This window comes from Nuphar pumila, chromosome 9 (genome assembly GCF_984573655.1).
Source record: "Nuphar pumila chromosome 9, dmNupPumi1.hap1.1, whole genome shotgun sequence".
In the NCBI taxonomy this organism is placed as follows: domain Eukaryota; kingdom Viridiplantae; phylum Streptophyta; class Magnoliopsida; order Nymphaeales; family Nymphaeaceae; genus Nuphar; species Nuphar pumila.
Window position 1 is genome coordinate 97,544,216 of NC_143257.1, and position 14,273 is coordinate 97,558,488.

The following is a 14,273-nucleotide window of genomic DNA, read 5'->3' on the forward strand; positions in this document are numbered from 1 at the left end:
TATTAATTGGGTTTTGCTTGTTTAAATTATTCAAAATTAGGTTTAGTTTAACTTTAGTTTACTTTCATTAAATTTTTACTAACTTTGTATTTTCCTGTGTTATTAGGTTGAAAAGGATAGAAAATTTCCAGAAATTCTTGTCCAAGTGCGAAACTTTGAGAAGTGGCGGAAAGACAGAAATACCCTTGGCGTGCAACAGAAGACTGAAGTGCTTTTCTAATTAGTTGTAGTGTTAATTTGTAATTGTATTAGCATTGTATTTGTGACTAGTGTTTATTGATTAATAAATTGAATTTCTTAGAAATACTTGAGTAATTTCCGTTCCTTGTGGATTCGACCCTTACTTACCACTTTGGTGGAAAGTCGGTTATTTACTTTTGGTTAACGATTTTCCAAGGATTTTACTGAAAATTTATCTTTTAAAAAGAGCATTCATAAAAAATCAACCAGGGGTCGACCCTCCTTGGGCTCTCTTTAAATAGAGATTTTTTTAGGTTTTAATTTGAGAGTTTTAAAAAAAATGGATTCTAAAGGGGGGGGGGATTTCTATAGAGGATTACCTTATTACCCCTAACCTAATTAACCTAATTAATATCTAATTAAACTCTTAACTAGACTAAAAGACTCTCAAATGTGGCGCCACTTGGAGTTTTTCCACATTGATTTTTAAGACTTTAGTTTTAAAACATTTAAAAACAAATGGTTAAAGACTTTAAATAAAAATGGATTTTCAAAATGGATTTTGACTCCTCTAAACTTCCAAACTAACTAGGACACTTACTAACCCTAGTCTAACCCTGACTTTATCAAACGTGGCGCCACCCAGAGTGGGCCCCACTTGAATTTTCAAAAAATGATTTTAAAACTTGAAAATGAGAGGTTTTTCAAAAGAGATTCAAAAGTAGACTTTGAGATTGAAAGTTTTGAAAGGACACAGAATCTTGACTGAGTCAGAACTCCTCTGGATATGGCGCCAACTGAGTGGGCCCCACAACGAAGTTTTAAAAAACTTGAAACAAAGACTGAAAATGATTTTGAAAAGGGGTTAAAATCATAGTTGAAATTCAAAGTTTTGAAAATAGAGTTCTAAGCGAATTGAAACTCTGGACCAGAGTCCTAAACCAATTAGGACTCTGAGATTTTAGATTTTAAAAGCCAAATGAAAGAGTTTTTTGAAAGATTTGATAAAAAATGGTAAAATATGTCAGGGTTAGAATTCTAACTCAATCAGAACTCTGAAATAGAGTCTTGAATTAATTGGACTATGTAAAATGACCTAATTTTTGAAAAACAAATGAAAGAGAATAAAAATAAGAGCAAAAATAGACTTCAAAACAATCTCTTGACTGAATTAGGACTCTGGGATAGAGTCTTGATCAGACTAAAACTCTAGATTTTTTTTTGGTATTTTCTAAAAAACAAATGAAAGAACTTGTGAAAACAGTGAAAATGATGACAAGTATTGAAATCAAAACAGAGTTCTAATCCAACTGTGACTCTAGGGACAAAGTCCTAATTGAAGTAGGACTCTTAGAATCTTAGATTTTTTGAGAAAACGAATTGGAGGATTTTGAAAAGCAAGTGAAAACAAGATAGAATTGAAGTTCGATTCAGAGTCCTGATCTTATTAGGATTCTGAAGAAGAGTCCTAATTCGACTAGAACTCTTAAAATTTTTGGTTTTCTGAGAAACAAATGATGAGATTTAAACAAAGCTTTTGAAAACTAGTGAAAATGAAGTGAGAAAATAAACTTTGGATAGAGTCCTGATTCGATCAGGACTCTGGGATAAAATCCTAGAATTTTGAAATTCCATGATAAAGGTATAACAATTTTGATTCCTAAAGGGATAAATAGAAGGATTTTTTTGAAAGATTATCTCAGAATTGAAATCAGGGTCAGAGTCTTGATCCAACTAGGACTCTTCAAACAGAGTCTTGGTTCAACTAAAACTCTGAGTTTTGACTTCTCTTTGAAAGATTTGATTAAAAACAGGTAAGAATAATGATGAAAGATAGAGTCCTGATCCGACTGCAACTCTGAGGAAGAGTCCTAATCTGACTAAAACTCTAAAGTTTTGGCTAAAATAGAAGATTTTGAAAAATCAGATGAAAAGGTTTTGAAATCAAGTGAAGAACAGGAGTAAGGGATGAAATCGGGATAGAGTCCTGATTCGATTAGGACTCTGAGAAAGAGTTCTAATTCGACTCAGACTCTAGAATTTTGGCCAAAAACAAAGAATTTTGATAGGTTTTCTCAAAAATAGGTAAAAAAGGTAGTAAAAAATAGAGTTCTGATCCAACTAGGACCCTAAAAATAGAATCTTGATTCAACTAGGATGCTGGAAAAAGAGTCCTAATTGGACTGTGATTCTGAAATTTTGGCAAAAAATAACAAGAATGGGAAAGGGATATGATTACATCTAGTTTAAAATCAGAATGGAGTTTTGAAAAAATTTAAAAAGATGAAAATACAATGTCCTGATCCAACTAGGACTCTAAAATTTTTGAGATTTTTGATAAATAAAGGGATCCAGAAGCGACACCACTTACATGGGTCTCATCTAAGAATTAAGATCAATTGAAATTGAGTTTCAAATGAATCCAGATTGTTTTCTGAGAAAAATACTTCAAAATATAAGATCCTAAAGATTGACAAATGGTAGAATATCGATTCAAAACCCAGGTTTTGAAATTGACTTTGAAAGAAAAGTTTTAAAAGCTTGAATCTGGATTTAATATTTTGAAAACATGAGTTCTGGATCTCGATAATGAGATGCAATGACATGCAATGCTATGCAATGTAATGAAATGATATGTCGAATGCATGCAATGATATGCAGTGACATATGAAATGTAAACACTAGATGAGGGTGAAAATTTGGTTTGTTTATAGATGCCCCTCTTTGCTACTAAGCCGGTTAGAAGCCGAGCTTAGTGGCAAAGAAAAATACACTAAATTTGGGCTATAAAAAAATGTCCCAGTTAGGAGAATCTGACCGTGTATGAAAGAATTGGCTACGACGGTAATGACTCACCAAAATGAGACTCAAGCTTGGCCCTTAACCTTGATGCGACGAAAGATACCTCGTGGAAGAACGAGGTTCAGGCTTAACCCTTAACCTGAAGGGGACAATGCCTCGTGGAAAACGAGGTTCAGGCTTAACCCTTAACCTGAAAGGGGGTGATACCTCGTAGAAAAACGAGGCTCAGGCTTAACCCTTAACCTGAAAGGGGACAATAAACAAAATCCTCGAATAAAAAAACCACGATGGGACCTTCAAATTTTGCATAATAAATCCGAGAGGGGTTTGCAAAAGGAAGAAAGGGGGTTCCCTAAAGCTCGAAAATGGATTGATCTTGGACGTTTCATTGCTGAGACTGAATGGCTTTTAAGACAGATGACCTTTTGCAAAAATAATTCAGGTTTAACCCTTAACCTGAACGAGAACTGTCTATGGTGGGACAGTGGGGAGCACAGGAAAGTGTGCGAATCTGATAGCCCAGGCGCTCAGATCAAAACAAGAAGGGAAGGATCTTGGACAACTCCCATCATCCAATCCTAAAAGGGATAACGACAACGCCTGGATACATCAAAATAGACATCAAGCTCTCACTTAATGTCAGGATAACTTGAAAAGATTGTCAATAAGATAAAAATTGTGATTGATTCAAAAATAATTGAAATATAAGTATACTTGTATGAAAAATATTCCCTTTTTTCTACCTGAAGTATTACCTCCAACTGGACTTAACTTCGTAGAATTAAGATTCAGATTCAAATTACTTGCAATTGACTTTCTTTTAAGGAGGCTATCAATTTCCTTGATATGAACGGAAAAGAAAGAATTCTTATTGTGAAAGCACTTGAAAGGATATTGATAAAAGAATTTCACAAAATTTAAAGAAGATTATTGGCAGATTCGGCAGTTTGATGCCCTGGGATTCTTTTCTCAGAATTGTCTTTCTGCCTGTACTCTTTTTTTCAACAGAATTAGAGCTTTTTGGATTTCTAGGGAATTTATTACATCATCCTTCATTTTGGAGATGTCCTCTCTCTCTCTCTCTCTCTCTCTCTCTCTCTCTCTCTTTTGGAAGGGTACATCACAAACTCCTTCATCTTGGAGATGTTATGATCCTTCTTTGCCTCAGGGATTATGTTGACGATATTGGCCCATTGGCTGGTGGTCTCTTGATGATAACTGAAATTAAATATCTTTTAGGGTTTGTCAGGAGGTTCATCGCATTCGCCTTCAACTCAGCGATGATCTGAACTTTCCCTGGAAGGATCTGTCACAAACTCTTTCATCTCGGAGATGATCCAAATCTTCTTTGGCACCGGGGGTCTAGCTTGCATAATTCGTCTTCAACTTGACGACAATTGAGAGATCCCTTTTGTAGATATTTAATTACAGCTTGGGTGATTGAGGAGAGATGGAAATTGAGCGGATTTTTTTTGTATCACCCAGGGTATTTTGACTGCCTTATCTTTACAAGAATGATCTTAAAAAAAATGTGCCATAGCTTTGATCAATATCAATCACTTATGGCTTTGCGACAACATTGAATTTTCTTTGCTGGCCATATCGAAGATTTATTCTTCATCCCTTTGGTTGGCCAATAGAAAGAATTTGGATTTTGAATTCTTTTTCGCAAAAGCTTCATTCTTTTTGGAAGTAATACTGAAGGTAATCTGAGGTAATTCTTTTTATGCAATAAAAGATTTTTTGAGATCAACAGCTATTTTTTATGACAAATTGGCAAAATATTCTTGGAATCCTTGGTGAAAGAAATCACTTGAGGTCTAAATGACACATCCATGGCTAGATTCTCCCCTCTTTTCTCCAAAGGAGAGACTCAGGCTTGACTCTTACCTGAACGAATAACAAAAAGATACTCCTCCCTTCCCTAAAGAGGAGGTGTTTGCAAAACAAACTTTCGAATAGACATAAAGTTTTCATCAAATCTCCCTATTTCTTGGCTTCTCTTATGGAAAGGGGCCGCTAATAAAGGTTGGAAGGATATCATAGAGGAGTGAGTTCATCACACTCTCCCTAAAAAAAAGGGTCCTCGATGACGAGGATGGCCTAACAAAAGACATTTAGGGTTATAAGGAGGACGAGCTTTCGTCGAAACTCTCCCTGGAAAAAGGGTTCCTTGTGTGACAATAAAGATTGTTTTGCAAACTGTTCGTGAAGCGCGAGTCCCTTCAAACTCTCCCTAGAAAAAGGGGTTCAATGAGCGAACAATAAAGACATGCAAAAAGAACGAGCTCCCTCAAACTCTCCCTGGAAAAAGCTGTTATTGTCGCAAAATTTTTCCCTTCCCTGCGGGAGAGAGGGGAAAACGTTTCTGCGAGTCAAACTTGACCAGAGTTTGAAAATTGTTTTGAAATACTCACCTCCGTTTTGAAAATAGAGGGAAAATTTTGAAGAATGGGACTCGACCTGTCGGTAATAGGTTTGATCGTTCCTGGCGCCTATACCAGGGGTAATTGAACCAAGGACCAAATATGTGCTTGACTTAGCCAAATTAACAAAATTGTGTTTTATCCTAAATGCACAGAGAATTCAGGCATGTGCTATGAAACTTTGTAAAATGTAGGTTGGAAAACATGATGTATGCTTAGAAAATGCTTTGGAGTTGAAAAATATTTCTAAAGCAAAAGATGAAAATCGATTTTTCAAGGAAGCCCTAATAAAAGGATTTGAAAATCATAAGAAAATTTCTGGAGATTTTGAGAAAATCATGAATGGATGTAAATCCTCAGAAAATAGAAAGAATTCTTGAGAAAAGATGAACATTTGAATGGAAAATATTCCAACTTTGAAAATCGTCTTTGGAAAATGATTGAAGATTTGTAGAAAAACGATTTTGAGAAAGGAAATCAAATCCTAGAAAATTGAAATTCTGGGAATCCGGGCCTTGAGGAATTAAAAATCGATTTTTGACTCTGGAAAATGATGGAAAGTTTTCATTTGAAAATTTGGAAATGAATTCTAAGACAAGAAATATTTTTTGGGAAAATCAAGGAAACTTTAGCTTAGGAAAATCAATCTTTGAAAACATTTTCAGAGCATCTTGAGAAATCGACCTCCTTGAAATGGAGTTTTTACAGAAATGCACATGATTTCATGATGTCAACTATCCTGAATGAATGAATGCCTTTTTATGAAAAACAACTTTTCAGGAAAATATGCAATTTTAAAATTAAATTAAGGTAAGCTTACCACATATTCTGACTATGGACGTAAATATGCTTGTAATTTACTTAGTTAATTCTAAAATATTTTGTAAGATTGAAGATATGCAGTGAATTTTGGAAGATAGCCTAAGAGTGTAGGCTTAGTGTGACTAGTAGAAAGATGTTGAATCTGGGTCTCGTCCATATTCCGACTAGGGCCATAAATATGGACTCCACCAAGTTCATCAACTCCCTAAGAGTTGGTGCACGTGCCATTCGTGTACATCCATAGTGATTTTGAAATAAAATGCATGAATCACATAATCAGGATATTGCAAAAATTCAAACTATATGATATGTATCCTAATCTAAGCAGAAAAGTAAATCTCTTATTCCAAAATTTACATTATTACATCACTAAATAAAATGAAGGAAAGAAAATTGCAGATTCTTGCTCCTTCCTTTGAATGTCCCTGCCAAACTTGAAATGGGGTTAGCTCAAATATGTGGGTTTTTCCTAGATTTTCCAATAATATCCTGAGATTATTGGACTTAGTTGGATATAAACCCCATTTTCATACTTCCTTGATATTTAAATGATGCAAATACATGAAAATTAAGTAAAAAAATAGTTTGAAATTCGAAATTGTGGTTAAAATGACAAAAATACCCCTAATATTGAGGTTATACCGTTAAAATCAGGGTTTTTGAAGGAGTTTTGACAAAATTTGGGGATTTTAAAATGCGAATGAAATTAAATGATGATGAAATGCATGATGACATGCTACTAAATATGATGGGACTGTAAAAATCAGAATTGACATTTGAAATTTAGTCAAAATAATGAATTTCGCTTGTTTTTCACTTGGATCAGAGTCCTGCGGGAACCTTATTTTGATGATATGGCTAAACCGATCATCAAACGGTTCTCAAATCATGCCAAATTTGGTAAAGACCATCCCTCTACCCTTAGGAACAACATAGAATGATAAAATGCATGGAATCACATGGCCTAAATGCAAAATCTAAAAAAAAACCCTAAAATAAGCAAATTTCGCTTCTGGGTATGAACCAAACATAGCATTTAATGCAATAATGCATAAATCCACCATAGAAATGTCTGATATTTTGCAGGATGCTAAAGGACATGAAAATAAACATCTTTGGATTTTACATCCACGAAATTTGACCTACGGTGAGTTCGATAGCAGAGATTTGGTTCTGACGAGACTAAAATCAATAGGATTTGATGTGAAAATAGATAAAAATGATAATTGACCATCAAAATTTCCAAAAATTAAATGAAGAACTACTGACATGCATACAAACAACTTTAATTTGTATGGATTCCACATTTGACTAACTGGTTGAGAAATAAAAATATGACATTACACACATAAATTAGAAGAGCAGATATAAATACCAAAACAGGAGACAAAAATAAAAAAATATGAAACTGGCATGAAGACTATCCTAAAAATTACAAAATTTCAGAATCAAACACGATACATTTAGAAGATAAGGTTCACTTTTTACAGATCCGGATTTAGAGCTATACTCAGAGAGAACCAGTCGACTTAAGTCAATCCAGAGTCTAAGAGACTCAAATTAGGCTTTGACACGTGTCCCAAACTCTCAAATTTTTTTCAGACAGCAAAAACATCAAAAAAATCTGATAAAATCAGATTAAATACTAGACTTAATCCCAAGTTGAAGCATTTTTTGGATCGGTAATCGGATCTTCCATGAGGGAGATCTCGATTTTACAATTTGAAACTCAATGTTCTGAACGTTTCCCGAGTCATAAAACCTGACTTGGCATTTTGAATTTAGAACAAAGCAAATAAACTCAAACGATTCATATTTTTTTGCAGATTATCAGGGACCGCAGGCACGTAATATGATTTTTTTGGCATTTTAGGAGAAAAATAAAAACATAAAATGATGTATGGACTGACTGAAAAAAATAGAGACATACAAATTTTAAGTAGGCTTGATATAAACACTAAAAAAAATCTAATTAAGTCATGTAATATGCTAAATTAACAAAATAAAATATGAACTAAACCTAACTAATGCATGAATACTAGAAAATCATCAAGGAAGCATGGTCATACTTAATATATGTCGTTTCATGGGAATGGTTCGATCCATCATCCGAACGAACCCTTTCTTTAAAACAAAAAATCCATGTGATTCAATATATAAACCAAAATAGAAACATTATTTTAGTAGAATCGACTTGGATGGGAGCTCACCTTGTGTTCTTCTGGTATTTCTGGAGCTTCAGATGCAAAGTTTCAGATGGGACCAAAGGGGGCGTGGACTTAGAGAAGAAAATGGGGATTTAAAATTCAGGTTGAAATTCAGATCCAAAGAGAAAAAACCTCTCTCTAGCTGGGCGTCAGCTAGGGTATTTATAGATTTTCTGGAGAGTTTTGAAATTCAAAGAGAATAAATCTGGACCCTCCATGTGGCACCATCTCAGAGGGTACTACTTTGGATTTTCTTTGAATTAAAATAAATGCAAATTTTGTAAATAAGAAACCTCAACAGAGTTTGAAATTTTTTGAAAAGGAGTTGACTTGATTTTCTCTGCAGTAGCTTCCCATGTGGAGACACCTATGTGTGGGCCCACTTTGGGATTTTGTAAAATAAACAAAATAGAAAATCAAATTGTAAATTCTAGATTTGTGCCACCTCAGTAGGTAATTTGAAATCTTGAACTTTTGCTTTTTCTGAAGGAAGCAGAGATGGACATGTGGTGCCACCTCAGGGAGGCTCCACACTGCCATATGTCAAAGGGCAGAAACAGAGGAAGCATATGACGCCACCTCAGGAGCATTTGAAAAATCTTGAACTTGCTTTTCCTAAAAGCAAGCTGGAGAGCTATTTTTAAGGAGAGCTCTTTTTCAGAAATGGCGCCACCTCAGAGGTGTTGGAATTCTACTTTTTCTGAAGAAGGGAGAGCTGGACATGTGGCGCCACCTCATGGTGGCTCCACATTGACACATGTTAGCTGTAGGAGGAAGTACCTCAGATGGCGCCACCTCAAGAGCATTTGAAATTCGAATTTGGTTGGTTGTGGAGGAAGGAGGGATGGCCATGTGGCGCTACCTCAGGGTGGCCCCATATTGCCATGTGGCAAGTGAGAGAGAACAAAGGGGGTGGACATATGACACGTGTCATGAGATAAAGAAGAGGACTGAAGACATGTGGCGTCTCCTTGAAGAGGCCCCACATTAACACATGTTAAAAGGTAAAAAGAGGAAGATGTATGGAGGAAGACATGTGGCAACTAGGGAGGACAAGTGGCAACTAATGGAGGTGCAGGGAGGAAGACACGTGGTGTCACTTTAGGATGACCCAACACTGACACATGGCAAAGAAATATAAGGTGAGAGAAAGTGACAAGAAAGGCTATGTGGCGCCCATTCAGAGACAAGTCTTCTACATTTGAGGCTTTTTGATTTTCTGCTTTTTTGAAGAAGGACACATGTAGCGTCACCTTAGGGTGACCCCACACTGACACATGGCAAAGGAATAAGAGAATAAATACAACAAAGGCCATGTGGCGCCACCTCTGAGTGACCCCACACTACCAAATGGTGCAGAACTAAAAGGGAAAGCAAATGACACGTGGAAAAAGGTGGAAGGAGAGAGAAGGAGGTGACGCCATCTTTGGGTGGCCTCATGCGAATAAAAATTTAAATAAAAGGAAATTGAAGTGTGACACCACCTCAAAGTGGGTCCCATATCATTTCTTTATTTAAAATAAAAACAAAATTAAAGTAAAATATACAATTCTGTTTGAAATTTTTATGAAAATTAGACTAACTAGAAAATATGAAGCGGAATTTGCAAAAAATTGAAAGAAAGGTGGCCCTTCAAGGCAAAATAGAGAAATTTTGTAAAGAAATTCAAAGTCTTTTTGTAGAGAAAAATAAAGATTTGAAATTCAAGGCTTCATCCCCTTCTTTTGGTAGAGCCGATCCAGTTGATAAGATTTGGAAATCCATATTAAAACTATCTAGATCATTTTTCTGAGAAAATCTTTTGAAATTCAGAGTTCTGGGGGTAAAATGAGAAGAATTGACAATTTTGAAGACCCAGGGGGTTTGAAATCAATTTTGAAAAAGTTAAAAACACAATCTAGATTGAGAATTTTGAAAATCAGGAGTTCTAGACCTCAAAATGACATGTTGTGCCATGCAGTGATATGAAGTGCTCGTGCGATGATATGCAATGACATGTCTCGGGGGATTTTATACTGCATGAAGAACTGGAGATTTCAATTTCTTGATATGAATAAGACTTTGAGATTTTGTGACTGGAGATGATTCTGAGCAAAACAATAGAAAATTTTTGAGAATCAGGGATGAAATCTGGAGTCCTACGGGGTCTAAGCTCAGAAAATGACCATATTGCCCTCTGAAGATCTTGAAAGATAGGCTGCGGTGATTGGTGGAAGTGTTGGGGATATGGGTGAAAATTTGGAGTGTTTACATATGCCCCTCTTTGCTACTAAGCCGACTTGTGGCCGAGCTTAGTGGCAAAGAAAACACACCAAATTTGGGCTATATAAAAAGCCCCAGTTAGAAAGATCTAACCGGGTAAGAGAAAATTGACCCTAATGAAGATGATAGTTATGAAATGGAGAATGAAGAAGAAAGATTCACTCTGTGAAAGTGAAGTTCTGGTTTTACCCTTATCCTGGATGGGACGGAAATACCTCGTATGGAACGAAGCTCAGGTTTTAACCCTTGACCTGATTGGGGAATGAAATATCTCATCAAATGAGACTTAGATTTGTACCCTTAACCTGATCAGGCGCAAATTGAAATACCTCATCAAAATGAGGCTCAGATTTATACCCTTAACCTGATCAGGCAAACATGAAATACCTCATTAAATGAGGCTCAGGTTTGTACCATTAACCTGATCGGGCGGAAAATGAAATACCTTATCAAAATGAGGCTCAAGTTTATACCCTTAACCTGATCGAGCGGAAATGAAGTAGAATCCTCGAAGGAAGAGACCATGATGGAACCTTCAAATTTTGCACCATAAATCCGACAGGGGTTTTACAAAGGAAGGAAAATGGGGTCCCTAAAGCTTGAAAAGGGATTGATCTTGGGCGTCTCATTTCTGAGACTAAATCAGCTTTTGAAATTGCCTTTTGCGATAAAATGATTGGTGGTTTGACCTCGAACTGAAATGGGACTGTCTGTGGTTGGGCAGTGGGGACACAGGGAAGTGTGCGAATCTGAGAACCCGAGTGCTCAGATTATAAAAAAAGAAGGGTAGGAAACTTGAAAACTCCCATAATCAAGTCCTAAAGAGGGATGAAAATGGTGTCAGGTTGCATCAAAAACAGACATCAAGCTCTCACTTCACGTCAGGATAGCTAGAAAATATTATCAAAATGTTGAGAATTTTGTTGTTGATCCAAAGTATTTGAAAATGATGCACATTGTTGCAAAAGTATTTCTTCTTACCTCCAAATGAGATTGACTTCATAGAGTCAAGATTTGGAATCCAAATTGCTTGCGATTGACCTTCTTCAAGGAAGCTATCAATTTCCTTGGAATGAACATGAAAGAGAGAATTTAATATTATGAAAGCAATTGATGAAAGAATATTGATAATAGAATTTCACAAAATTAAAGAAGATTCTTGATGGATTTGGCAGTTTGATATCCCGGGATGTTTCTCTCATGATAATCTTTCTGCACTCTTTTGGGCTCTCTTGGGCATCGGGGGAGTTTATTACATCATCCTTCACTTTGGAGATGTCCTGACTTTTCTCTCTTTCTTTTTCCTCTCTCTCTCTCTTCTTTTAGAAGGGTACGCCACACACTCCTTCAACTTGGAGATGTTCCGATCCTTCTTTGCCTCAGGGATTATATTGACGATATTGGCTCATTGGTTGGAGATCTCTGGATGATAGCAAAAATTAAATATCTTTTAGGGATTGTCGGGAGATTCATCGCATCCGCCTTCAACTTGATAGTGCTTTGGACTTTCCCTGGAAGGATCCGTCACAAACTCCTTTATCTTGGAGATGATTCAAATCTTCTTTGGCCCATGGGATCTAACTCGCATAATTTGTCTTCATCTTGACGACAATTGAGAGATCCCTTTTGCAGATATTTAATTGCAACTTAGGTAATTTGAGGAGACAGGGCTTGGGTAAATTCTCTCTTTTTCTAGCATTCAGGATATTTCCACTGCCTTATATTTACAAGAATGGTCTTTAAAGATGTGTCATGATTGCGATCAATATTGATCATTTATGGTTTTGCAATAACATTGATTTTTTTCTTGCTGGCCATATCGAGGATTTATCCTTCATCCTTTTGGTTAGCCAATGAAAATAATTTGAATTTTTAATCTTTCTTCGCAAACACTTCACTCTTTTGGAAGTAATGTTGAAGGTAAACTGAGGTAAAGATTTGTGCGATGAAGATTTTGAAATCAACAGGTAATTGATTGACAAATTGGCAAAATGTTCTTGAAATCCTTGGTGAAAGAGAGCATTTGAAATCCATCTTAACGCATCTGTGACGAAAGTTATCCTCTCCTTTCCACAAAGGAGAAGACTCAGGCTTAACCCTTACCTGAATGGGAAATGGGAATTACTCCTCTCTTCCCTGAAGAGGAGGTGTTTGCAAAATGAACCTTCAAAGAGAAATTGAGCTTTCGTCAAAGCTCCCTAACATTAGGCTTCTCTTATGGGAAGGGGGCCGATAGTAGTAAGGTCGGTAAATTGGGTCATGAAGGAACGAGTCCATCACACTCTTCCTAAAAAGAGGGTCCTCCATGATGAAATGGCCTAGTATGAAAATTGGGGGACTACAAGGAAAGCGAGTCTCCGTCGAGCCTCTCCCTATAAAAGGGTTCCTTGTGTGAAATTGAAAATGATTTTGCAAACGGTTCACGAAGACACGAGTCACTTCAAACTCTCCCTGAAACGGGGCTAAGTGAACGAATTGGATAGCATGCAAGAAGAACGAGCTCCCTCGAACTCTCCCTAAAAAGGATCTCTCACAATAGAAAATGATTGAAATTTGGATATTGATCCAATAGGCATAATGAATATGATCATGATTGGCAAATGTGACCCGCATGTCGAAAATGATTGAGATAGAATTGGTAACCCGAAGGTTTAAAATTGGATGACCTAATGATCGAAATTGAGAATTGGTTGACCCAAAGGTCAAAATTTTGTGACCCGGATGTCAAAATTGGAAATTGAAAATTGAGAGTTGGAAATTGGGTAACCTGAAGGTCAAAATTGGAAATTTGGTAATTGGAATTGAAAATTAGAATTTGGGTGACCCGAAGGTTGAATTTGGAAATTGGAATGACCTGGAGGTTGAAATTGACAATGGGATGACCCGAAGGTCGAAATTGAAGAATTGAATGACCCAAGAATCGAAGTTGAAGAATTAAATGATCAGAAGATTTAAATTGGAAATTGGTGGACTCGAAGGTCAAATTTGAGAAATTGACTGACCCTGAGGATCAAAGTTGATTATTGACTTTTGATGAGAGTTCAAAGATGACTGAACCTAAGAGATCAACTCACGTGACCAGTGGGCAAGATACTAACACGAGGGTTAAATTTTGGGAAGAATACCGGATTTTCAAAAACAAGTATTCTGAGAAAGAACCAACATAAAGCTGAGTTCGGAAAAGAAAATTTGAGTCAGAACTCAAATCGATAAGAGAATGATTTCACAAGTCGGAACCTGGATCAACAATAGATAATAGAGAGCTCGAGTTAGAGATCGAATAAAGTAAAGAGATCGTGAGTCGATGATTCAGATCAACAAAGAAGAATAAAGAGCTCGAGTCGGAGCTCAAATAGAGTAAAGAGATTGTGAGTCAGTGACTCGAATCAACAAAAGAGAATAAAGAGCTCGAGTCAGAGCTTGAATAATGTAAAGAGATCACGAGTCAGAACCCGGATCAACAAAGGAAAAATAATTTGAAGCAAAACCCGAGTCGAAACTTGGATCTTCAAAGGAAAAATAATTTTAACGGAAAACCCAAGTCGGAAATAGGATCTTCGAAGGAAAAATAATT